Source organism: Hemiscyllium ocellatum, chromosome 21 (assembly GCF_020745735.1).
Source record: "Hemiscyllium ocellatum isolate sHemOce1 chromosome 21, sHemOce1.pat.X.cur, whole genome shotgun sequence".
NCBI classification, from domain to species: Eukaryota; Metazoa; Chordata; class Chondrichthyes; order Orectolobiformes; family Hemiscylliidae; genus Hemiscyllium; species Hemiscyllium ocellatum.
This window is the reverse complement of record NC_083421.1, coordinates 9854266-9882016: the sequence shown is the minus strand read 5'-3', so window position 1 is coordinate 9882016 and position 27751 is coordinate 9854266. Positions and strand designations below refer to the sequence as shown.

General features: G+C 40.8%; 1 long non-coding RNA gene across 1 annotated transcript; it reads left to right on the top strand.

Moving 5' to 3' along the window:
* Positions 1–1011: 1011 nt before the first annotated feature.
* Positions 1012–25767, top strand: LOC132825991 (uncharacterized). Its single transcript, XR_009645843.1, has 3 exons — positions 1012–1092; positions 1696–1802; positions 24739–25767. It is a non-coding gene; the product is annotated as an uncharacterized LOC132825991 (long non-coding RNA).
* Positions 25768–27751: the final 1984 nt, after the last annotated feature.

Sequence of the window (27751 nt, the reverse complement as noted above, 5' to 3'; positions counted from 1 at the left end):
CACCCCTTCCCGCCTTCCACAAAGACTACCGTGACTACCCAGTCAGGTCCACGCCTCTCTACAACCCACCCTCCCATCCTGGCACTTTCCCCTGCCACCGCAGGAACTGTAAAACCTGTGCCCACACCTCCTCCCTCAACTTTATCCAAGGTCCGAAAGGAGCCTTCCATATCCATCAAAGTTTCACCTGCACATCCACTAATTTCATTTATTGTATCTGTTGCTCCCGGGGTACACTGGGGAGACTGGGGGCGCCTCCTAGCAGAGCCCTTCAGGGAACATCTCCAGGACACCCCCACCAATCCATCACACTGCCCTGTGGCCCAACATTTCAACTCCCCCTCCCACTCTGCCAAGGACATGGCGGTCCTGGGCCTCCTTCACCACCAGATGCCTGGAGGAAGAATGCCTCATCTTCTGCCTCAGAACACTTCAACCCCAGGGCATCAACGTGGACTTCAACAGTTTCCTCATTTCCCCTTCCCCACCTCCCCCTAGTTTAAACTTCCAGCTCAGCACTGTCCCCATGACTTGTCCGGACTTGCTCTACCTGCCTGTCTTCTTTTCCACCTATCCACTCCACCCTCTCCTCCCTGACCTGTCACCTTCATCCTCTCCCCCACTCACCCATTGGACTCTATGCTACTTTCTCCCCACCCTCCTCTCGCTTTTCTCTCCACGCTTCAGGCTCACTGCCTTTATTCCTGATGAAGGGCTTTTGCCCGAAACATCGATTTCTCTGCACTTTGGATGCTGCATGAACTGCTGTGCTCTTCCAGCACCACTGACCCAGAATCTGGGTTCCAGCATCTGCAGTCATTGTTGTTACCTCTCCCATCACATGACCCAACATCTCAGCAAAAGCAGGACACACTGCGCACGCTCCAGCCAACAGTGACCCCGGGTGATTGATGTCAGCACCGGACCAATGAAACGACGGTGGGCGGAGCTGGAGGATCTAGCAGGAGGTTGATCCTCCAACCAATCACAGTCAATGAAGGGCGGAACTATTGTGAGCCATGTGATCACCCTCGCGCCCGACGCAGAGTCGCTGTAATGAATGCTCGGGAAGTTATGGAGAGAAAGGATACGGTGAGGAAAGAAATAAACAGGGAAACGGGAGAAAAACTGTGTTGCTATGAGTGGAGAGGTTTTACAAACAAATTGTGCACGTCGGAAAACACAAGTTTGAACGTCCCAGTCCCGTTTTTGCAGTAAACGAGGAAATGCATCAGAGCGGCTGCAGGCCTGAGTGAGCGCCGCCATCTCTATTCGGTGCAACGATTCACTGGACACGTGCGGGGCCGCCATCTTTGTAGGGGGCAAGGTGCAGCCAGGCGCATGTGCAGCCTCTCTCTGGTACAGAGTCATTGTGATCATAGCAGCCAATCCTGCTCTGATTCACCTCTGGGCTCCCTCAGGACCACTTTGTCAATGTCTAGCTTCCTCAGTCTCCAACCATGGGGGTATTTTTGGTTTGTAAATGAGTTTTTCACTGCGGCCCAGTCCCTGACCATGTGCTGCTCTATTATCAGATTACTTTTATCTTGAATATTTTTGACAGTCAAGAATTCTTTTTTCCAATAAGCAAATGTATTTTTATTCCATTTCTGACTATCAAATTCTGATCCATTTTCATTCCCTGTAATTCATTTTCCACTCTCTGAAACATCAACTGTGTTTCTCCTTCCACAGATCCCAGTGATTAATGCCAAAGCCCTGTTGCCTGGGGAGAGGGTGATGTTTGACTTTCTTGTACAGCTGCAGTTTGTGTGGTGAAGGTGCTCCCACAATGTGGTTGGGTAAGAGACATTACAGATTATTCATTACAGCAACAGTGATGATTTGAAGATAATGTCCAAATCAAGAACAGTTTGTAGTTTTATTATCATGCTTTCACAAAAATATTATTGAGGTTTTTAGATATGAGGCCAGAGATGGAGATATTTGCTCAGGTGACCAAAAGCATTGCCAAAAAGTAGGTTTTGAGGGATGTCTTAAAAGTGGAAAACAGACCTGTGAGGTTTTGTCGGCAAATTCCAGAAAATGGTGCTTTAGCAACTGTAGAATCAGCCACACAGTTGAAGTAATGAATTAACAAATCGTTGGGAGTCTCAAAAAAATGGGTGGTCGAGGTCTCAAAGGATGTGTGGTGAAGGGAGCTAGGGATGATCACAGCCAGGAATTATATGAAGAGTGAGTTTTCTAAATTGTTGTTGCTTATGAATAGGAGCCTTTTGATGGATCAACATGTTTTGGGAGAAGTGAGCAAATGGGTGATAGTTTTCAATTTTTCTTGAGATAACAGAGGTAGAATTTGGGAGGCTGGCTAGGAGTGTGTTTGGATAATTAACTCTGGAGATAACACACGATGGATGAGAGTTTCAGTATATGAGCTGAGATAAGGGTGGAATCAGCTAGATACAGTGGTGTTGGAGTGGGACTGGGCTGTCACCCTCACCTCACCTCTGGGATTCAGCTGGTTGTCAGGTTGTGAATCAGGCAGTAACACAATCGGGAGCTGAGTGGCCCTGGTGGAGCCTAGAATGAGTGTCACTCAGCTGGCTGCTCCTGAGCAGCTGCTGCTTGTTCGTCCTGCTAATGACTACTTCCATCACTTTACTGCTCATCGAGTTGGACTGATGGAGGGAAATTGCCTGGATTGGATTTGCCCTGTGTTTTTATTTGAACATCCCTGGGCAATGTTCCACATTGTTGGTAGATTCCAGTGCTGGAGCGGTACGTGGCTTGGTGGGTGGCAAGTTCTGGAGAACAAGCTATCAGTATTATTGCCAGAATATTGGCAGGACCCATAGCCTTTACACTACTTAACCATTTTGTTGATATTATTCAACCTAAATCGAACTGGCTTAAAGCTCACATTTGTGACGTTAGGAACCATTGGAGAATGCTGTCATCTTATTTTTTGCATGGATGTGTGAAACCCCTCCATCACTAAGGGTGGGGATATCTGTAGTGCTTCCTGCAACTAGTTGTTTAATAGTCCATTACCATTCACAACTGGGTGTGGCAGAACTGCAGAGCCCTGATCCACTCCATTGGTTGTGGGATCACTTAGCTCTGTTGCTTGCTGCTGATGCTGTTTGAAATGCAGATGGTCCTGTTTAGTAGCTTCACCAGGTTGGCCCTTCATTTTTAGGTATGCCTGGTGCTGCTCATGGCATGCCCTCCTTTACTGTCCATTGCGATGGGTGAGTGCTGGATGTACAAACCCAGGAGATTACAGATTGTGTGGAGTACAGTTCTGTTGCTGTTGTTATCCCACAGTGCCTCAGAGATATCCAGTTTGAGTTCCTCCACCTGTCCCATTTAGCACGGTGATAGTAGCACTCAGCACAAGGGAGGTTTTTCTCAACTTTAAGGTGAGGCTTTGTCTCCAAAAGGACTATGTGATGGTTGCTCTTACCGATACTGTCATGGACAGATGCATTTGCAGCTGGTAGATTCATACCGATAAGATGTAGTATCTTTTTCCCTCTTGCTGGTTCCCTCACCATCTGCTGCCAACCCCATTTGAACAGTTCTGTCCTTGAGGACCGAGACAGCTCAGTCTGAGCTACTCTATCAGCTACTGAGTTAGACTCTCCTTCCCAGAAGTCCTTCGCTCCTACCTCACACCTCTAACATTCCATGTCTTTTTTTCACTGGAGAAGGATGTGGAAGCTAGAGAGCTTGGAGAAATGAATAGTGAGAACTTGAAAAGTGTCTGTTACAGAGGAGGCGTTTCAGGATGTCTGAAATTGCATCAAGGTGGATAAAGCCTTGGTATCTGATCAGGTGTATTCCAGAAATTTGTGGGAAGCTCGGGAAGTGATTGCTGGGCCCCTCCCTGACATATTGGTATTATCGTTCGTGACAGGTGAGGTGCTGGAAGACGGGTGCCATTCTTTTTTTTTATTAAAAAGGTGGTAACAAAATGCCAAGGAACACGAGAACAGTGAGCCTGAAGTCAGTGGCAGGCAAGTTGTTGGAAGGGATTCTGAGGGACAGGATTTACATGTATTTGGAAAGACAAGGAATGATTAGAGAGTCTGCATGGCTTTGTGTGTGGGAAATTGTCGCTCTAACCTGATTGAGGTTTTTTTTGAAGAAGTGCTAGGAAGATTGATGAAGACAGACTGTGTACATTGTCTATATGGGCATCGAACAAGGTTCCACGAAACAGACTGGTTAGCAAAGTTAGATAACATGGAATGCAGGGAGAACTATCTATTTGGATACAACAGGCTTGAAGGTAGGGGACAGTGGGTGGTGATGAAGGGTTGCTTTATGGACTGGAAGTCTCTGAAAAGCAGTGTTCTGCAGGAATGGATACTGGGTACTTAAATAAGACTTTGATGTGAATATATGAGGTAGGTTTACAGAAAATACAAAATTGTAGGTGTAGTGGACAGTGAAGAAGGTTAGTTTAGAATACAACAGGATCTTGATCAGATGGGCCATTCGAGTGAGGAATGGCAGATGGAGTTCAATTTAGACAAATGTGAGCTGCTGCATTTTGGTAAGGCAAATCAGGACAGGACTTAATGTATTTAATGGTAAGTTCCTGGGGAGTGTTGCTGAAAAAAGAGGTACATTGTTCCTTGAATGTAGAGTCGCAGGTCAGCAGGTAGTGAAGGTGGTGTTTGGTTTGCTTATATTTATTGGTCAATGCATTGAATACAGAAGCTGGGACGTCATATTGTGGCTGGATAGGACATTTGACAATGAGAACCTTTTTCCACGTATGGAGTCAGCTATTACGAGGGGGCATAGCTTTAAATTAAGAGGAGGTAGGTATAGGACAGATGTTAGGGGTAGATTCTTTACTCAGCGAGTCGTGAGTTCATGGAATGCCCTGCCAGTAGCAGTGGTGGACTCTCCCTTTTTATGGGCATTTAAATGGGCATTGGATAGGCAAATGGAGGATAGTGGGCTCGTGTAGGTTAGGTGGGCTTGGGTCGGCGCAACATCGAGGGCCAAAGGGCCTGTATTGCGCTGTATTTTTCTATGTTCTTTGTTCTATGATAAAGCCATTTCAGGAATTCCGTTTTCAGTTCAAAGAAGGATGTTGTGAAACTTGAAATGGTTCAGACAAGATTTACAAAGACTTTGCTACAGTTGGAGGATTTGGGCTACACGGAGAGGCTAAATAGGCTGGGGTTAATTTCCCTTGAGAATCAAAGACTGAGAGGTGACGTTTGGGAGATTTATAAAATCACGAGGGGCGTGGATACGGTGAACAGCTGGGGTCTTTTTTGTTTCCCCCAGGTTAGATGAGTCCAAAACAAGACCACGTGGGTTTAAGTTGAGAGGGCAAAGATTTAAAAGGGATCAAAGGGGCAACGTTTTCAAGCTGAGTGTGGTGTGTGAATGGAATGAGCTGCCAGATGAAGTCGTGGAGACTGATACAATTACAACATTTAAAAGGCATCCGATTGGGTACGTGATTAGGAAGTGTTTTGAGGAATTCAGACCAATAGCTGGCAAGTGGGACTCCGTTAGTTTATGATACCTAGTTGGCATGGGCGGATTGGTCCATTGTTTCTGAGCTGTACATCTCAGCACAGATAATTCTTGGAGCTGAGAACGTTAAGCAGTGATTTCGACAAGGGGGAGATTTGTTTCCAAGGTACTTATTTTGAAGAAAGAGGGGAATTGTTAACAATGTCACAATACGAGTAACTACTACAAGTTAAATGGAAAATAATGTGAATATGTGACCTATATTTTACTAAGTACATTCTGAGCATCTGGAACAGTCTGAACAGCGGGTGGACACAGATTCAGCAGGTGTTCTCAAACATATTTGCAATTTTACTTTTTACGGAAAGATTGCGGGGCCGTGGGTAAATGCGAGGGGAGTTGGGACGGATTTGGAGCATCTCCAGAGGGAGAGCGTACAGCCCCAATGGGCTGAATAGCCCCCACCCCTGTGCTCTGTGATACTGCCCCATTCACTGTGAAGTATGAACCTCACCCCAAGGCAGAGAGAGAGGGAGGAGCCCCCACTCACCTCACAATGGGGGATGACTTGATTGATGGCAGCTCCAGACCAATGGGAGTAGAGTCTGTATGGTCCTGCAGCCAATGGGAGTGAATGAGGGGTGTGGCCAGCAAGGCAACACCTGTCCATGAGCTATGCAGATGCAGTGTCACTGGGTGGGGGTGGGAGAGACAGCAGAGACTGGGACAGAGGCTGTTGGACCTGAATTACAAACTCCTGGTAAATTAAAACCAAAAGAACTGCAGATGCTGTAAATCAGAAACAACAATCAGGAGGTTCTGGAGAAGCTCAGCAGGTCTGGCAGCATCTGTGACGAGAAATCAGAGTTAACGTTTCAGATCCGGTATCCCTTCCTCACAGCTGATGTTAGTGTGAGAACAAATGTTGGTTTATATGCAGAAGGTAAGGTTTAGGGGAGGATGTAAGGAGTAAAGGATAGGTGGGGATAGAGCGAGAAGAACAGTTGGATAAAGGAGTGGATAACGATCTGGCTGGGGGAGGGTGACTAGTTGTTAGTGGAGACTATTAGTGGCAAACCATAGGTAGTGTGTAATAACGGGCTGTAAGAACTAGGCCTAGTGTGTGGGGTAGGGGGCTAGGACATGGGGTTGTTAAGCTATGGTTAACCACTAACTGTCTCCGTTGTAAGCTGTTCCCTACATACATCACTCCACGATTGGAGCTGCAGATGGGCGGCACAGTGGTTAGCACTGTTACATCACATCGCCAGAGACCCGCGTTCAATTCCCACTTGAGGCAACTGTCTGTGTGGGTTTCATCCGGGTGCACCGATTTCCTCCCACAGTCCAAAAGTCTGCAGATTAGGTGAATTGGCCATGCTAAATTGCCCGTAGTGTTAGATGTAGGGGATTGGGTCATTAGAGGGTTGTTGTGGGCTTGTTGGGCCAAAGGGCCTGTTTCCACACAAAGTAGTCTAATCTTAAAAAAACCTCTTGAATATCTTTCCTAACCCCCTCTGTCCTCCTTTAATATGTATCTTAAATTTGTTCTCTTTAATCAATGTTTCCAGCATTCGTGAACCACTTTAGGAGAATTGTCAGTGTGAAAGGCTCCATAAAATGCAGGTAGTTGTTGTTAATGTCTGACATCAGGAGAAACGGGAATGAACCCTCACTCTTATACCTCTTATGAGAAGATGGCGATGGGACTGGAAGACCAGGCAGTGCCCGTCGGTCCTCCAACCAATCGGAGTGAATGAGGGGCATGGCTATAAGCAACCACGTGATAAGCTTCACTGACAGCACAGTGTTGTGACCAAGGCATTGGAAATGTGTGAAGGTGCAGGGCACGGTTAAGGAAAGACATATTGACCAGGAAGAGAAGGAAATTTTAATGGAACAGGCTGAGACGTTTTACAGAACTTAGTGCACATCGGAAAACACAAATTTGAAAATCCCAGGACCGTGTTTGTGGCAAACTGGAAAATGCTTCAAATGGTGAATGGTGCGAGTGAGCGCCGCCACCTTTATTGGGGACAGTGATTCATGGGACATAAGTGTGGCAGCCAACTTTGTGAGGGACAAGCTGCAGGGGGACACATGCACAGCCTTCCCTGGCAGGGAGTGATACGGCAGGATTTACAGTGTGTCAGAGTTAGGGTGTTTTCAATGTCAGAGTGTGATGCAGGTCAAGCAGCAGCCAATCAGTGGGAAGGAAGATGGACAAGAAGGTGGTGCTGAGTTGGAAGGCTGGATCTGGAATAAGGTGGGGGGAGTGGAAATGAGGAAACTGGTGAAATCCACATTGATCCCATGTGGTTGGAGGATCCGAACACAGAAGATGAGGCGTTCTTCCTCCAGGCATCAGATGTCTGGGATTTGGCGGTTGAGGTGGCCCAGGACCTGCATGTCCTTGGTGGAGCGGGAAGGGGAGTTCAAGTGTTGGGACACAGGGTGTTTGGGTTGTTCAGTGTTTTAGTGTTACTTTCACAGACCTTTTGTAAGTTAATTTTCCTCTGCTGCCCAACCCCTGACAACGTGCTGCTGTCTAAACGGACTGAATTTTCCACAATCACTTTGCCAGTGAATAATTCCTTTTTACAAAAAAAGAGTGCATTTTCCTTCCATTTCCGACCATCAAATTCTGCAACATTTTCATTCCCTGTAATGCATTTTGCACTCCCTGAAATATCAACTGTGTTTCTCCTTCCACAGATCCCAGTGATTAATGCCAAAGCCCCATTGCCTGTGGAGAGGGTGATGTTTGACTTCCTTGTACAGCTGCAGTTTGTGTGGTGAAGGTGCTCCCAGAATGTGGTTGGGTGCGAGATGTTACAGATTATTCACTCAGTGACAGAGAAAAGTTGAAAATGTATGTGCAAATTAACAACAGTTTTGTATTTTGATCATTTTTATCATTTCACAGAAATACTATTGATAATTTCTGACATTAGGCAACAGGTGGGTATATTAGGTCAGGTGATCAAAAGAATTGCCAAATAAGCAGGTTTTCGGGAATACCTGAAAGGAGAAAAACAGATATGAAAGGGTTAGGATAGGAATTCCAGACCGTGTTGCCCTGGCAACAGTAGAAACAGCCAATCCGGTGAAGCAATGAATAAACACATCGTTGGGTGTCTGAAAGAAAATGAGTTGTCAGGGTCTCACAGGTTGTGTGGTGCAGGGAGACAGGGATGTTCACAGCCAGGAATTACATCAAGAGTGAGAATTTTAAGTTGCTTGTTAACGGGAGCCTTTTGTTGGATCACCAAGTTTTAGAGCAAGTGAGCACTTGGGCAGTAGAGTTTTAGATATTATGGAGATTATATGTAAGTTGAATGTGGGAGGCTGGCCAGGAGTGTGTTTGGATAAGGAAGTCTGGAGATAACACAGGGATGGACAAGTATTTCATTAAATTTGCTGAGACTAGGGTGGGGTTGGGTGATCTCACGAATGTAGAAATCGCAGTTTTGGAGTCAGGCTCCTCCTCATCATCATTATCATCACTTCCCCTCACCAATTCACAGATATTGTTCCTTGTTCTGTCTGTCGTTTCTGGTTATGTCCTGCTCACCCATTCTGCTACTAACTAATATTTTACTTCAAGGTTGTAGGAAAATCATTCTCCATCTCCACTCTCCCTTTCCTTTCTGAAGTCCTTGTATTTGGTGTCCCTCAAGGATCTATCCTTGGTCCCTCCAGTTTCTCACCAACATATTGCCAGGAGGTGACATCGTCCAAAAGCACTGTTAGGTTTCACATGTACACTGACCATGTCCAGCTCTACCACCCCATCATCACCAACCCTATGATGAGCATCCCATTCAGACCCACCCATTCCCTGTAACCCTGCATTTCCCATGGTTAATGGCTTAACCGGCACATGCGTGGGCACTGTGGGCAATTTAATTTGGCCAATCCACCTAACCTGCACACCTTTGGACTGTTGGAGGAAACTGGAGCACCTAGAGGAAACCCACACAGACATGGGGAGAACGTGTAAACTCCACACAGTCACCTAAGGCTGGAATCAAACCCAGGTCCCTGACGCTGTGAGGCAGTGGTGCTAGCCACTGAGCCACCTCTGCTTAAAATCTGCTACCCCTTATTAACCTCCCCGCCCCGCAATTGGCTGAATCTGTGTTCTTTACATCAGAAATCAGGTTGTGGAAGCAGATATCTCAGTAAAATCCAGTGACAGCCCATATGTCCTGTGTGTCTGAATGGGGATCCTATACACAACACCTTCCACCCCACAATTTTCATTTACTTTCCAGAGACAGGGCTCCAGTGGCTTCATGGGGACTATAACTCCCACAATCCCTGAGGCGGTGACCACACATGTGTGGGGAAGCCTGGTACTGTAAATGTACAGAATGTGGGCCGATTTTGGAGCATGTGCTTTGGGGTAACTAGCGGAAAGTAGTTCACACTGTGATTGGCTGGAGGGCGAACATATCGGTTGGGGGTGCGGGGGGTTAAGTGTCACTACACTCATGTGGGGCCAAAGGCCATCCCCAACTCGTCATAACACTGGTCATCGACCAATGGGCAACAAAGAAGGATCTGACCCATTCTCCCAGACTGAAGGTTCCTCTTCTGTCCAGGATCTGCCATCTCCCTTTCTATTTCCTTTTGTTTCATTCTGCTGTTACATTATTGACTTGCAGCAACTGAAGGGAAAGGAAGTGAACCCAGAAAGGGTGCAGAGTCTGACCAGGGATGAGAAGTGGTGGCATGGATCTGTTTATCAGTAACTCCATGAGAATGGGGGCGGATACATTAGGGGGTAGCAGAGTCAGAATGGTGGGAGAGAGAAAGTGGGCTGGTGGGTTACAGCTTTTGGGGAAGAAAGGGGAAAAAGATATTCCAGAGAAACTAGAATTGTCTGTTCTGAATTTCTAATCTGTACATATTCCTTTTATACATGGTGCTAGATGGTGAAGATTTGCAGGCTGAAATCTCAAAATCATGTACAGATCATGATTAGGTTAACCAGCATGTGAAGAACCAAAGATAGAGAATCACTCGGCCCAAATGCTGCACACATTCCCCGTCTATCTGCACCAAATGGACTGTGAATGGTTCAAGAGAGCAGCTCACAATCATCTTCTCAATGGTAACTAGAGATGGGGAATAAATGCTGGCTGAGCCAGTGATGCCCATATCCTGGAAATGGTTTCTATCTCTAGTTGCTGAAACCCAGTTGATGTTACTGCAGGATGATGAGGGACGCTGAGTGCATCCTCCAGGAAGCAGCACCATCACATTACCCCTGCCTACACCCACAGAGTAACACAGCAACGTCACTGGAACAAAAGGCAGTGAAGCCAAAGGAGGACTTAGATATAGTTCTTCGAGGTAAAGTCATGAAAGGGGATTGGAACCCAGCAGGAAGGGGAGACTGAGCTGGATGGTCAGCTGTTTCCCATTGAATGGTGGAGCAGGATCTAAAGGCTGAATGGTCTCCTCCTGTTGCTATCTCCCAGGTCTGTATATAGTCATGGAGCCCGGATCGGAAGGAGTGGGCAGGGATTCTCCAGGCGATTGCGCTTCCACATCAGTTTTCAGTGAGGGATGGTTTGATGGATTTTATTTAACATTAATCCTTAACACAAGGTTTGTAAATTTTCGTTTTAAAGTTTTGTAAAAGTTTTTGCAAAGCAAATAATATTAAAGAAAATTACGTAAACTGTCTGAATATAACAGTTTTTAAGTTTTCAACCTCTGTAAAACAAAATCCTGTCTATTCCCAGACACCATCACTTTCCAGTTACTCAAACTCCAGGGAAATATTCCCTCCCTGTCTGAACCTTTGGTTTGATTTAACTGCTTTTCAGTTCTCGTTCTGTGAGCTGTGAAGCGTTCTTTTTCTCCATTTCTCCGACTCAGAAATGTTATCACAGCAACCATCCCACCATCAAAATCATCATTGCGCCGTTTTGCTTTTTTGTTAACATATAATCACCAGCAGTGCAATAGCGACGACCGCAGATGCTGGAAACCAGAGCCTAGATTAGAGTGGTGCTGGAAAAGGACTTGTGCCAAAACGTTGATTTTCTGGCTTCTCGGATCCTGCCTGACCTGTTGTGCTTTTTCAGCACCACTCTAATCTAGACATATCATCACCAGCAGTAAACCATTTGTGTAACCAATTGAATATTTCCAAACAAAGCCCATTCCGGGCCAATCAAACCATTACAAGTGACAGAGTGAGAAGGGACTAAATCAAAGTAGAGTTGTGGGGAGGGAGAAGTGGTGGAGATAAAGCACTGTATCCCCTGCGGTGCCCACCTCTATCTACAGGCATCGAGAGCATTGATATACACCACATGCTCCTTCTCCAGGGACACCCTGCTGTGTAGCCTTTATTCTCAATCATAGAATAAAATCCCTACAGTGTGGAAGTAGAGCATTGGCCCATCAAACCCCACCGCCCATCCAATGGGCATCCCTCAGAGCAATCCAACCCTGTAACAATGCATTTCCCATGGCTGATCCACCTCGTCTGCACAATCCTGGACACTGTGGGCAATTTAGCAGGACTGATTCACCTGACCTGCACATCTTTGGACTATGGGAGGAAACCAGAGCTCCTGGAGGGGACCCACACTATCATGGGGAGAATGTGGGAACTCCACACAGGCCGTTAACCAAGGCTGGACTCCAACCTTGTACCTGATGCTGTGAAGCAGCCGTGCTACAGTCACAATTTAAATCAAAACAGATGATCCCTGCGCATTGTCACATTGCTGTTTGTGGAGACTTACTGCCCAGAGAGACACCCTGTGGTTCAGAAGGAGGCAAAATAAATTCAGTCAAATCCAGCCCAGTTAATGTGGTTAACAACAACAATATCAATACTCCAACAGTGTCATCTTGTACAAGGTCCATTCCTGACTCTGATGGACAGTAACATCAAAGTCAGAGTCCTGCAGTCCACGTGGAGCAGGGGGATGACCACTTCCCTGTGAGCACTCACTGGTCTCTCAATCGTGTTGAAGACACAGCAAATCCCTTGTCACACAGAGGGGTGAACAGCTCCTACCCAGTGTGAACCCGCTGGGGTCTCAGGGACAGGATGAATCACTGAATCCTTCTCCCACCTTAATTCTAATTGAGTATGTCCTCCTGTTTCCTCAGTTGTTGTTGACAATCTCATTCCCCTCGCACCCAGAACCTGTTCCAGTGTTACAGAAACAGCAGAATGGTCAGCTGCAGCTGGTCACCTGACTGATCATCAGATACGAACGGTTCAGTCTCCACAGCTGCTGCCAGACCTACTGAAGTTTTCCAGCAATTTCTGATTTTGTTTCTGATTTTCCAGCATTTGCAGATGTTTGCTTTTCCAATACTCATCTTGTCTGTTGCAGAGGAGTTTATTGATGGAATTAGAGGATTTTGAAAGTTGTACGTTAGGTCACACATCAGCTATGATCATCATGAATGGCAGAGCAGAGTTGAGGGGCTGAATGGCCTCCTCCTGTCCCAATGAAAGTTATCCATCTGCAGCTTGTGGCAACGTTTCCCCTCATTGTTCACTTCACATCCATGCCTAACACACTGTTACTGACTGAACAAACCTCCTATATTTGCACCAAACCTGCTAATGTTCAGTGGGTCCCATTCCTGCCACCCGGATTTAACTCTCATCATGGAATGTTGTCTTGTATTACTGCGGGAATGCCCACAAGGACTAATCCTGGTGTCTGTATTCCCTGGGATCCACAATCACCGTTTATTTCCTTCTTCCTCTTTCATTCTGGCCATTGGACTCTCGGTTTCGATCCATTCTCCTGTCATGCTCTTCAACATGCCCATGTGGATAGACTAAAGGCAGCTGGGATTTAATGAAGGGAAGTGGGGATTAGGTGGAAGCACAAGGTGAGGCGACAGCAAAGACAGTTCTCATTGTAACAGCAGGGTTTCTCCATGACCCAGTGAGTGCTGAGGCACCTGAGATTGTGGGCGGAGACAGATTCAATCAGTGATTTGGGAACACACTCAGACATTGACCTGTCCATCTGATTGTTAACTCAGGCAGATAGAAAGAAAGATGCACATTTAAATAGCACCTTTGATGATCTAGGGCAATGAAACATGCTTCCAACCCAATGATTTCAAACATAAATCTCTGAAAACACAGACACAAAGCTTTCTACTTGTACCAGGCTGTCTCTGAGCCTCCTCTTTTCTTGAAAAAAAAGAGTTTTGAGCTGTTCAGCCTTTCCTGGTGATTATAACCGCTATGTTCCTGTAAGATTTGTGACTGAACCTTTATTATCCTGTTCCTTGTGAGTGATGAAAGTAGCAGAAACAGTTCCTGACCTGTGAGGGGTTTCGGTTGGAGTATTTATATTTACAAATCCATTCCACCCTCATATACAGTGTGAAATTGATGTAAAACTGAAGGGAAGGCGTGAGTAAGTACTCACAGAAGCATATGTATCTGAGTTGAATGAACCGGGCATGAGGAAAACATGACAACAATCACAACTGGTTAGAATCACAGAATCCAGTGGGTGCAGAAAGAGTCTATTCGGCCCATCGAGTCTGCAATGACCTGCTCACCAACCCTACCGCCATAACCCCACATTAACCATGGCTAGCCCAACCCACCTAAATTGCACACTGTAGCATAGCCAATCCAGTAACGTTACACATATGTGGGAGGGTCACAAATTACATCTAAATGCTCGGAATTGTGGATGAAGGCTCACAAATACTTGACTCTGACACAAATGCTCTGCTTTTCAAAATAAAATCTGGGGGAAACTGCAACCGGAAAGATTTCTGATTATCTCAGGGGGAAGGGAATAGAAAACTCGCGCCATTGAGCCAGGGGGCGCAGTGAAAGATACAGAGGTCTGGGAACCATCAGAAATGTAACAGGTTGTGAGCAAGTTGGGGATGAGACAAGGACAAAAAGACAGTGTCACACGGGGGAAGGCAGGAGAGATTAAATAGCAGAAATGGTAGTCCTACAAGGCCACGGGGAATAGAGTTAGGGCTGGGAAAGAAACAAGGAAACAAAGTGTGCAGCTGACCAGGAAATATGTTAAAAACAGATTATAAAAGCATAGAGGGCAGAGTACAGTCTAAAATTGTTGCTCTCAATGGAGAGTACAAAAAGCTGTAAAGCCTGGGGAGTTCTATCACAGCCAACACATACAGGATGGGCCAAGTGGCCTCGATCTGTGCTATAACTTTCTGATAATTGTTTTTCTGACATTTGGAGTTAAAGTCTGATGACGCTAGTAACTTTTCAAATTTGACTGGTGTTTAATATTCTGGAGGAGTGTCAAATAAATCACATTGATCACATTCTGCAGATCTTAGTCCATTACCCTGCATGTTCCAGCATTTCAGTTACATCCATGTCCTGCCGGTGGTACAGGACATACAGGGATGGTGATGATGGTGTCTAGAACATTGTAAGCTGTGATTCTGTGCATATGACTGTGTCAGCTTGTTGCTTGACTAGTCTGCATTCCAGCTCACCCAATAAGATGTTAGCAGGGTGAGACACTACAGTTGGAGCCCCTTTGCTCGCCAGTTCCTTTCCTTTCTGCTTTTTTAAAAAATGTCTTTCTCTCTCACTCTCCCCTTTGCAGACTCTGACACAAGTGTCTCAACATTGAATCATGACAATTTCTTTTAATAAAAAGTCTCTACAAGAAAACCAGTGGAGGAAAATATATTATTCGTGTATCAACTGCATTTTTAAACAAAAATAATCCTGTTCAATAAACACTGTCTCATTTTTTCCTTCAGTTTACTGATCTTAATAAATATCCAATCAATTTCAGAACAACATGCTTACAAAGTATTGAACCAATTTATCTGTTTAGGTTTTAGCATTAGTTATTAAATCATTACCATTACAATAATTGCATAATAATTGGTCTGGGTAACAAGTATACTGAGGCTCACAATTTAATTTATTGACTGTTTGAAAAAAATAGTACAGTATATCCTTTTTTTGGGATTCTAACAGCAATTATTAAGGCATTTGCATGACAATAATTATATGCTTTAGTTTAGTCTTGCAAACAACTACAGTGAAGTTTATATTTGAATTTAATCCAATCTTCCCTAATACCTACACAGTAATATAAAAATACATTTTATTTCCAATCAACATACCTAAAAGAAATCCATTAATTTTGATGCAACATGCACTGTTAAAAATATGACTTTTGCTCATTTGAATGATCTGTGTAATCCCAGCCATATAAATTTAGAAAAACCTAACTACTTTTCCCTGCAACAATTCCTGGTCATTTTTGCAGATAGCACAGTCAAATAGCAAGATGAAATTTATAATTATTCGTTCATTTCCGTCCATAGAATATAGAACAGTACAGTACAGCCCCTTTGGCCACGCTGTTGTTCGGACCTTTTATCCTACTCTAAGATCAAACTAGCCAACATGCCCTTCATTTACTATAATCCATGTGCCTATTCAAGAGTCGCTTAGATGTCCCTGATGGATCTGAATCTCCTACCACCACTGGCAGTGCATTCCACCTGCCTACCACTGTCTATAAAGAAACTATCTCTGACATCTCCCCACAACTTCCCCCATTCAACTTAAATGATGCCACTTTGTGGGAAAAGGTCTTTCATTCTCCAATCTATCTATGCCTCTCATCATCTTACACAAACCTATCAAGGAAACTCTCATCCTCTTTCACTGCAATGAGCAAAGCCCCTAGCTCTGTCAAACTTTATTCATAAGACATACATTCCAGTCCAGGCAGCATCTTGGTAAATCTCATCTGCACTTTCTCTAAAGCTTCTGCATCCAATGTGTAATGCAGTGATCAGAACCAAACACAATATTCCAAGTGTAGTCTCACCAGGGATCCACAGAGCTGCAGCATAACCTCATGGCTTTTAAACCTAATCTCCCTGCTAATGAAAACCAACACACCGTGCACTGTCTTTATAACCCTATCACCCTGGATGTCAGTTATGAGGGATGCACCCCACGATCCCTCTGTTCCTCCACATTTTCAAGACTCCTGCATTTAATCTGAAAATATGCATTCAAATTTGAAATTCCAAAATGAATAACTTCACATTTTCCCAGGTTGTACTCCATCTGCCACTTCTCAGCCCAGCTCTGCATCCTGTCAATGTCCTCTAGCAACCTACAAAAGCCCTCTGCACTATCCACAACTCCACCAACCCTCGTGTCATTGGCAAACCTCCTAACCCACCCTCTACTTCCTCACCAAGACATTTGTAAAAATCACAAAGAGCAGAGGTCCCCGAACTAATCCCTTCAGAACACCATTGGTCACCATGCTCTAAGCTGAAAACTATCCATGTAATCTCACCCTGTCTTCTATGGGCCAGCAAATTTATGATCTAACCAGGCAGGTTTCCCTGTATCCCATGCCTCATTAGTTTCTAAATGAGCCTACCATGGGGAACCTTATCAAACTCCTTGCTAAAATCCATTTACACCACATCCACTACTCTGTCCTCACCAATGTGTTTGTCACATCCTCAAATAGTGCAATAAGGTTTGTGAGGCATAACCTGCCGCTCACAAAGCCATGCTGGCCATCTATAATCAATCTATATTTTCCCAAATAATCATCAATCCTGTCTCTCAGAATCCTCTCCAAAAATTTGCCCACATCTGATGTAAGACTGACTCATCGATGATTCCCAGGATTATCTCAGTTTCCTTTCTTGAATCAGGAAATAACGTTTGCCATCCTTCAATCATCTGGTATGACTCCAGTGGAATGTGAGGATGCAAACATCATTTGCAAAACACAGTAATCCCTTGCCTCCCTTCCCATAACTACAAAAGTTATATCCTTTCTGGCCCAGAGGACTTTTCTATCCCCACGATTTTTCAATACTTTCAGCACATTCTCAGACTTAACATCGACCTGTTCGACCATATCAGCCTGTTTCACCCTGTCCTCACAAAGAACAAGGTCCCACTCACTCTGGAATACCTAAATAAATTACTAATTGAGAACCTCCCCTGCCTACTCTGACTCCTGGCACAAGTTTGCTTCACTATAAGAGGTATAAATGTGGAATTATGTCTCAGCACTGAGTTAATGTAAAGATATTGCAGTGTACAATCACTCGATTGCTTTAAATATTGAACTGTATTTTAACTGAAAGAACACAGTTGGATTGATTTGACTATATTTCACTTCATGCTAACGTTTATTGTATTTCGAACCACAATAAGAGTTTCCTTTTTACATACATAAAACTTAATTAAAATTCATCGCACGTTAATGTACAGAAAATAGAATTACCATCTGCTTGTTCCTTCCTTTTTCAATGACTGTTAAGTTTGAATTTGTGGAAGTTGTATGTTGTTGAAAGGAATGGAAATTGTCTTCAGCTGAATATTCACATTGAATGACTGATGCATTTTCAAAATCAAAGTACAATGATCACGCAGCTTTGACAATTTGTCTTTCAAAGAATTGTCATGAGATTCCTGTTTATTTAAGACTACCATTCATTTATTCTATTGTTATTGTAAAATATTGTTTAATTTCCAGTCCATTACACTCATAAACCACCTAATTAATTCACATTCACCTTGCAACAATAAACAGCTGATTAGTTTTCATTTGAGGAACCACATGAACCATAATATTGCAGTCCTGAGTGGGAACATTATGAAAGGAGCTTGTGGAGCTGTGGTAGTGTCTCTATTACTAGACCCGAGGGAAGGTTTCAAATCACACCTTCAACAGAAATATATCAAGAGCCGCTCTAAATGTAGATTAGAGAGTACCTAAATAGAGACTGAATTGCTTTTCAATCCAACATTAGACCTGCTTCTATTATATCAATAATCACAAAATCTGATATTATCTGTATCAGTTTACCAAGAAATATTTGTACACGTATCCCCCACTTTTGGAAAGCTTGCTTTAGACACTGCTTTTACAAAAGACTTACATCTGTCCGTGCTTTCTTTAAATGAAAGAAATCCGAAGAGGATTTTCACTTTTATGAAAAAAAGGAAAAAGATTAATACTTCTTCCATTTCCGCCTTTTCAGCTTATGAAAGGTTTCATAATAATGCTCTACTTTCGGATAGTGGGGATACCTGTATCTAATTCTGTTGCTTATAAGTTCCTGGAGAATATTTGAAAATGTTGCAGAATTAAAGATTACGATGTCTAAGTAATGAGATTGTTTTTCTTGTTACAAAGGAGCAAGTCCAAACAATTGAAACACATTAAACATTATTCTCTCATGCTATAAATTTGAAATAAAGTTGATATCTTCTTCAGTAAACTAACAAATGCTCCCACCTATTACTTGTCAGTCAGCTGATTGCCTACTTTGTAATTAAATGTCGTGATTCATCTAAATATTACTCTGTCCTTTGATAAAGTGAATTTGCAATTGTTGTTCAGTTTATGAATTGTCAGTAACTTGTTTTTATTTTTATATTCACCTGTTCATTTTGACCGTAAGATTGAAATGCTTTGAAAATATTGGAGTTTGTTCATTTAAAAATAAGGTTTGCACATCTGACACATATCTCACTTCTTGTATTATGATTCAAGAATCTTTCCTAGTGGAATTCGAGTCAATTCCAAACATTTGTTGACTTAAAATAAAATCTGTAACACCCAGTTATCAATCTGTTGTTAATGTCTCAGCTGTTGACATTGACATTGATGAGGTACTCATTCAGAGAGATCAACTGACAATTATAAACTATTTGCAGGATTATTGAATTGAAAGAAAGATACAGATGGGCAAACACTTTTTTCAAAGGAATTGCTTTTTCATTCAAATGTATAGGCTGTTCAAGAATTCTATATTGCCTTCCATTGGTTTTCTTGTCAAGAAATCAAATTTATAATTCATGTGAATTTTAATGTGTTGTGTATTTTGAAATTTGTATCAGATTTAAGAAGAAAAAGAGGATCAATTAACATGAAAACTTCAGCGAATAGAAAGCACAGTAAATTACATTGACAGAGGCAACCTTTAGTATTATCTCTGAATATTCAGTCAAATATTTCTAATGTCAAAAGAGCGTGGTGCCGTAAAAGCACAGCAGGTCAGGCAGCATTCGAGGAGAAGCAGACTCGACGTTTTGGCCATGAGCCCTTCATCAGGAATCTTTTCTGATGATGGCCTAATGCCCAACAGGCCGATACTCCTGCTCTTTGAATGTGCCTTCCCTTTTCCAATGCTACAGCTTTCCTCATTTTCTCCAAATATGTTTAATGAACATGAACTGAAAATGTTAGCATCAGCAGTTGAACAAGACAAAATTAACACATTTTTGGAATAGTTATCGTGAAAACCGGTTTGAGAACATGCAACAAATCAGATCGAACAACATCTCTTGCCGTTAGAACCCTTGGCCCTTCATAATAAAGAATAACCATGCTTTGAACAACCAATATGGTGTACACCTACTGAACTGAAATACCAGAGGACAATGATTGTATTTGTTGGAGGGAATGATAACCAGATCCTTACTGTGATAATGGTGATTGATCTCAGAAACAATAACATTTTACTCTGATTATTCCACTGAACAGTAATTAGATGACCATGAAGATATTTATGTGCCTTTATGTGCGGTGTTTTGTTTGAGCATTGATTTCCATAACATTGAGATATTTTGCAAGATTGACAATTGACATAAAGATAAATTTTAAGTGCAACATTTTAATAAATTGTCAGTTTTGTTTAGCGAAACACAATTCTGAGTTTGTGTAATCCCTACTGTGTGGAAACAGGCCATTTGGCCCAACGTTTCAAAGAATAATCCATTCAGCACCATTCTGCTCTCAGATTACCCCTGACTAATGTACATAACCTACACATCCCTGAACAGAACGTGCTGTTTAGCATGGCCAATTTACCTAACCTGCATATCTTTGGATTGTGGGAGAAAACCAGAACATGCAAACTCCACACAAACATGTGGCCAAGGATGGAATCAAACCCAAGTGCATAACACTGTAAGACAGGAGTGCTAACCACTGTTCCACTGTTCTCAATGCCCAACCCCCATGCAAGAAGTGAAATAAGTGAGAGATGTGCAAAGTCAAACTTTAAATGAACACTCTGATGTTGCCAAAGCATATCAATCTTACATTCAATATGAATAGGTGAATGGAAAACAAAAAATAAAACTCCCTGACAAATCATGAATGAACAATAATTAGAAAATTAATATATTCAAAGTTCACAACAATATTCAGGTGAATTGCATTGTTTAACTACAAATTTGGGAATTAGCTAACGAATGAATAACGGGAAGTAACATTTGTTTATTTCACTGATGAAGAAATTGACTTGCTTTTCATTCTTGTAAGACTGCAGAATAGCACTTTATGTGCCTGAAATGTTTGAATTAAGCTCTTTCCAATAGAAAAATCAGTACAATCACTTTCACTTCTTCATCTTTAAGACTGCAACAATATCAAATACTTTCCAGGAATTTAGAACCAGCAGGATTAGTTAATTTGGTTGCTTGGGAACTCGAAGTGAATAAACAGCAAATTTTGTGAATTAGTCATTCAATGTGATTATTCAGCTGAAGTCTGCATCCCTTCTTTGCAAAAATGCTCAACTTCGAAAAGTTCAAAATGCATTGTCATTGTTTAATGAGACAATACAGAAATGTTAATTCTTTTTCATTTGACTTAACAAAATGCAGCAATGCTGCATGACATTGTGGCATGAAAAATACTTGAATCTTATTGTGATTAGAAATACAATAAACGTTCGCATCAAAGTGAAAAATATTGAAATGAATTCAACTATGTTTCTGCACATAAAATAGGAATTAATATCAACAATGATTGAGAGATTGCACAATGCAATAGTTATTCATGTAAAGAGGCGAAAATCCAAATTCACAACACTGGATTGAATAATTATTAGGTTTGAACAACAACTGAATTATAAATATTCGATCAATTAATTTAGAAATAATGAGAAATCTTGATTTGCTATGTGACTGAGGAATATGTGCAGACAAACAGGAATTTTTGCAATGAAAAGTAATTACAGATCTGTGAATTTAAAGTTTGTGATTACTGAGATCATTCAAATAAGCAAACTTTAGACATTCACAATTAATATTGGATGGGAAGTCCTTGGATCCATTGTGGGAAACTTGACCTGAAAATAAAGTTTCATATTGCAGTGTTGGTACTCAGAAACAATTGGTCAAATTAAAATGTGAATCTCACCTTACTTGTTCAAAAGAATTTCTTACATAATTGCGCAATTATTATCATGACAATGACTTGATAATTAATGTTTTAATATGAGCAGTTAAAATGGTTCAATATTTCAAAAATACTTCGCTGTTATGCTGTTTGGATATTTATTAAAATTGGTAAATTGTGGAATTAAATATAGTCACTAGCTGTATGGATTGAAGAAAAAATAAGCCATTCAGTCATTATCGAACAATCTTTTCTTTCTTTACTAAAAAATGAAGGTAACACAAGAAAAATGAATTTCTATCAAATGGTTTCATCATAAAGACATGTCATTTTAATTTAAATGATTAATATTATGATCAGAGTTCACACATTTGTGTCAGAATTTGGAAGAACATTAATAGATGATGAAAATGAGCATGAAAGTGAACAAATGATGCAGTCATTATTGTACAATGATGAATCATGTTGGAATAGAAAATACGAAAAAGAATCAACATGTTCAAAACAGTTATTTTCTTTCAATTAAATGAAGCCAATAATCATTTTGCAGAGCACGTGTTGTGAAAAAAAAGTAATTTAATGTGTTATGTAAACTGAAAACTACTTCCATTTTGCAAAAATTGAGACTTTCCCAAATTCAACATTTAGGTTTGCTGAATTATACAACAAAAATGGCTGTAATTTGAAATATCTCTTGCACACAAATTTAAAATAAGTAAACTTAAAGATTTTTAAAATGACAAAACGTTTGTTGTTTGCATGATTGTATAACAGTCAATATCCGTGATAAAGTAGAAGCATTGTTTTAAGCAACATAAATCATCTTTAACTACTGAACTGAAATAGAAGATATCAATTGCACTTGTTGCATGGAATAGTAAACAAATGCTTCCTGTTGTCATTGGTTTCAGGAGCAATAAGGTACTTACTCAGGTTATTCTACTGAACAATAATCAGATGGTGATGGAAGTCTTTGTGTTGCTTTATGTGTATTGCTTAGTGTGAAGATTGGGTTCGATAAAATTGAGATATTTGCATGAATTAGGAACAGAGTGATAATTGGGTGCGAATGATCTGATTTAAAATCAGACAGTTTTTGATATTTACGAGGATTGCTGAGTGAAACGTTCTTAAACCATCATGCAATCAATGGGATCAGTGCAAATTGCACTTTCAAATGAACACCATTTTTTACACCATTTCAATGTCACATTCAATATAAATAGAAGACTGGAAAGCTAGAAACAAATCTCACACAATTCCTAAACTGACCACTAATTTAAAAAATGATAAATAACAGCATGTGGCATTTGTTTATTTTACTGAAGAAGTAATTGATCTTTTCTCATATTTATAGCACTGGAACATAAAATTCTATGTGTTGTTTTAAATAAGATCTACAGAAGAAGAGAAATTTAATGATTATTATGACTTTGTATATTTCAGCTTTATGACTGCAACATTCTCAAATATTTTCTGAGGAATATTGATTGAGTGGAATTAGATACATCTTGCTATTAGTGACCAGAAGAAAGTATGTACAAATACTGTGATTATTGGAATGAATGATGATACCTCCAAATAATCTACTGATATTGTGATTGGATATACAGGAAGTGTCAGCATCGAAGTAAATTAAAGTCAAATCAATTCAAAGATGTTTCCAAGTTAAAAATAATTACAATATTAACAGTGATTGAGAGATTGCACATTGCAATGTCTTTGCATTATTTATTGTAAGGAAGCATAATTCCACATTTACTGGATTGCACAATTATTATATACAATATATATTAGCAACAAAGGGATTTTAAAAATCATAATCGTGAATTTGAGAATAATGAGATATCTCAACTTGATATTAGACTGAGTAATATGTAGAAATGAAGAGTAGTATTGCAGGGAAAAGTAATTGGAGCTCTCTGAAATTCAAAGGCTGGGATTGAATTGAATTAAAATGCCATCACAGCTGTAGAAATGTTTTCCCCTGACAGGGAATGAGGACTCAGGAGGCAGGGCGAACTCAGGCATGTGGAAGATGTTTACTCAGGCAGCAACCAGTTAATGAAGGGGTCATCCCCCGAGTCCAATCTCGGAAGGGAGAGCCATGACACACTGTAACATGGACAGTAAAAAGCAGCATTTTTATGCACATGTAATGTGACAGCCCTCTCCTCCTCACCCAGACACGCAAACTAAACACAGTATCTCAGATGGGCATCCTAATGGACAGTCCCAGATTCTTATCATCTCATGTTGTTTAACAGGTACTATAATCTCCAGGCCTTGGGATCTTTCCACGCATGTCACCCATTCAGACTCCCCCGTGCCTCTCAGGATGCCTTATTTGGTGTGACATTTTGAATTCTACTGTTTATTATGTTTACTTTACCAAAGTTAATTACTCCTCATATTGTTCAATGTTCTAATTATTTATGCGCAAAGAAATACAAATGACAATTAGTTTTAACTTACTTGCTACAAGATTAGTAATATGACTTGCGTTATAAAGTTAGTTATGTTGTGTAAAATTATACAATTATTCTTACTGTCACGACTGTATAATTAATAGGCGGTGAACATCATATCTTGAAGCTAATTCCTAAAACTAGCTAACTTCATATCTAAGTCTAAATGCTTTTCTCTAATGCTTTTCAATAGGCATTAGTTACATGTATTGAGCTGATGTTTCAAATTAACCCGATGATTCTCAAGAATCTGCAATTGGAACCTTTGTTTAATGTTCTGAGTAACTTAAAATAATAACTATTTATAACAAACAAACTCTTCGGTTGCTGTGATAGCTGCTCAGTGAGTTAACTGGGCTGCATCCTGCAGCTGCTGTTTATTCATTTACTGGGACAATTATCCTTTAATTTATGAAGATTGGATTGGTCATTTGTCTGTATGTTGTCTGGAATTCTGTAGTCCTGGCGTTGGAGTAGGGACATTGGTAGTGTGTTTTTTTTAATGAAATGCTGGAAGAGACTGTTAGTCTTGTTTATCTCCCCTCTGACACCTTGTGTTTTAGTTCTAATGTAGTCTGCCTCTTTTTGATTTTCAGGCATTTTGTATGAGCCAACATGGACTATTTGCTGTTCCAGATGGGGGCAGGCCACACACCCACAACAGAAAATCAACCAAGATTCAAGTATTAAAATAAAAATCACCATTCGCTACCATTGGTATCTGTACAGTGCAATACGTTTCTGTCACTGAGCCTTAATTTCAAACTGAAAGCTGGATATACTGGATTTAATCAATAATTAAATATTAGATATGATTTGGAGATGCCAGTGTTGGACTGGGGTGTACAAAGTTAAAAATCGCACAACACCAGGTTATAGTCCAACAGTTTTAATTTGAAGCACACTAGCTTTCGGAGCGACGGTCCTTCATCAGCTAATAGTGCCCGCCACTATCAGCTGATGAAGGAGCGTTGCTCTGAAAGTTACTGTGTTTCCAATTAAACCTGTTGGACTATAACTTGGTGTTGTGTGATTTTTAACTAAATGTTAGATATAAGCAACAATTAGTCTTAAAAACATTTCATAGCAAACTTAAAAATGACTAGAAATCTTATAGAACTGCCCGTGATGTATAAAAATTAAGAGTATTTATTGGAGTGCAAACAATTTTACGTCTGTTAATATGTAAGACCGAATTTTAATCCAATGGTTTCTACGAACATTCAAAGGAGGAAGATACAGATATTATCTGTGAGTGTTGGATGGGGAGTCATGAGTTAGTTTGTGGTTGTGTCGACCTGGAATGAGAGAACTATTATTCTTTGCAATATTGGCACTAAGACATAATGGATTAAACTACAATGGGAATTTGATGATGTTTGTTACGAAACCTAAACCGAATTGCTGTATGATTTTTGGAGAGACAATGAATTATTAATTAATTTTAGAACTCTGTTAAGATGAACGAATCAATATTTCCAAATGGGTTGAACATTGATCAGAAGTGGTTTATCATTCAAAATTCTCAGATCTTCAAGAATTCCACACTTGGTGTCTCTGCTTTGCTTCTGAAGAAATATAATATATAAGAACAAGTTATGTATTATATTTAATTCATGCAATTTTTCATGTCATCAATATTTAGACATTTGAGTCAGAATTATAAAGAAAATAAGTCATTTATTTCACAGAAAAATACAGTCAACAGCATTTGTCAAGGTATTTGTTTCACTATTGTCTCTGAATAAACAGATGAACACATTTAATCAGGATCTGCTCACAATGTAATGAACCACAATTATATTTTTAATTATAATTATTGGATTGGAAACCTATCAGAAAACTTGCCTGTACTCAGGACTTGCTTCATCTCACTACATGTTATGATTAGCATTCTCAGCCATAAGTAATAAAGTGTTATCATTGGTCTGGGAAAGATATAGTGTGTAAATTATAATAAGGTGGCTCTTACATATCTTTGGATCTGGTGGGAGTGTGCTGTTTGTTGTGATTATTCATCCTGAGAACAATAAGACACGTACAAAGTGTTTTTCACCGAAAAGTAATTAGGTGGCCTTGAAGACCATTACGAGTACTTTGATTTCAATAATGTTGAGCTGATTTCTATGATTTGGGAATTGTTTCAAAACATTTCACCAGAATTCTGAATTCTAAGCATCCAATGGGTTTTGAGTAAACACCTTTCTGTTGTTGTCATTCTCAAGTGCGTGTATAACGCTCAGGCACTGGCTGGAAGTCAAGGTGCCAGAAAGTCTGCTTCAACCTCTCCAATACACAACACTCAGGCTCGTTGTAACTGGATCTCCCGAATCATGTGACCTCTTTGACTGGGCCTTCCACTGTTTTCTGGAGCTGATTATTTTGTCAAATGTTTCCTTTCGTTTGACCTTTTCAGCTTCAATTTCTCCAGCTGTAGGAATATTTAGAATGTTCACTTATAGGCCACAGGTCACGACTTTAGTGGATAGATAAATATCGTTCACTTATTGTTGTAATAATGAATTGAGAATGAATCTTTGCATTTTAACAAACAAAATGATTTAATATTTTTCAGCAGTTTACGGTGAGATTGATTAGATAGTCTATTAAGAGAGATCAACTGACAAATATAAGCTATTTGCAGGATTATTAAATTGAAAAAGGATACAGACGTACAGAGATTTTTTTAGAAGGTGTTGCTTTTTCATTCAAATATATAGGCAGTCAAGAAGGCGATGTAGCTGTTCATTGGTTCTCTGTCCAGATACTAATTTATAATTCATATCGCTTTTATTGTGCCCAGAATTTTGAGATTTGTATCAGAGTTAAGAAGAAAACGAGGAACAATTAATATGAGAACTTAAGTGAATAGTAAGCACAGTAAATTGAAATTACAGAGGAAACAGTCAGTAATTGCTCCACATAAGCAGACAAATATTTTTAATGTCGAGAGTGTGGTCCTGGAAAAGCACTGCAGACCAGGCAGCATGCATGGAGCCAGAGATTCCCAATGAAGGCCGACGCCCGAAACGTTGTCTCTCCTACTCCTCACATGACCTACTGTGTTATTCCAGCACCATACTCTTGACTCGGATCTCCAACATCTGATTTCCTCACTTTCTCCAAATATTTTTAATGGATATGAACTGAAAATGTTAACATTGGCAGTTGAACAAAACCAACGTTTTTTTGCAATATTTGGACTGAAAACCTGTTTGTGACCATGCAACGCATCGGGACATATGAACATCTCTTCTGTTAGAATCCTTGGCCATTCATAATAAAGAATAACCACAGCTTTGAACAACTAGTATCGTGTGTAATTACTGAACTGAAATACCAGAGGACAACTATTGCATTTATTGCAGGGAATGATAACAGATCCTTACTGTGGCCATGGGGATTGATCTCAGGAACAATCAGATAGTTACTCTGATTATTTCCCTGAACAGTAATTAGATAGTCATGAAGACCATTGTGTGACCTCATGTTTAGTGTTTGTGTGAGCATTGAATTCAAAAACATTGAGATATTTCACAAGATTTAGCACATATTGATAATCAAGTGTGAAAGATATTAAGTAAAGTCAACTTTAAAAAAAATGTTAGA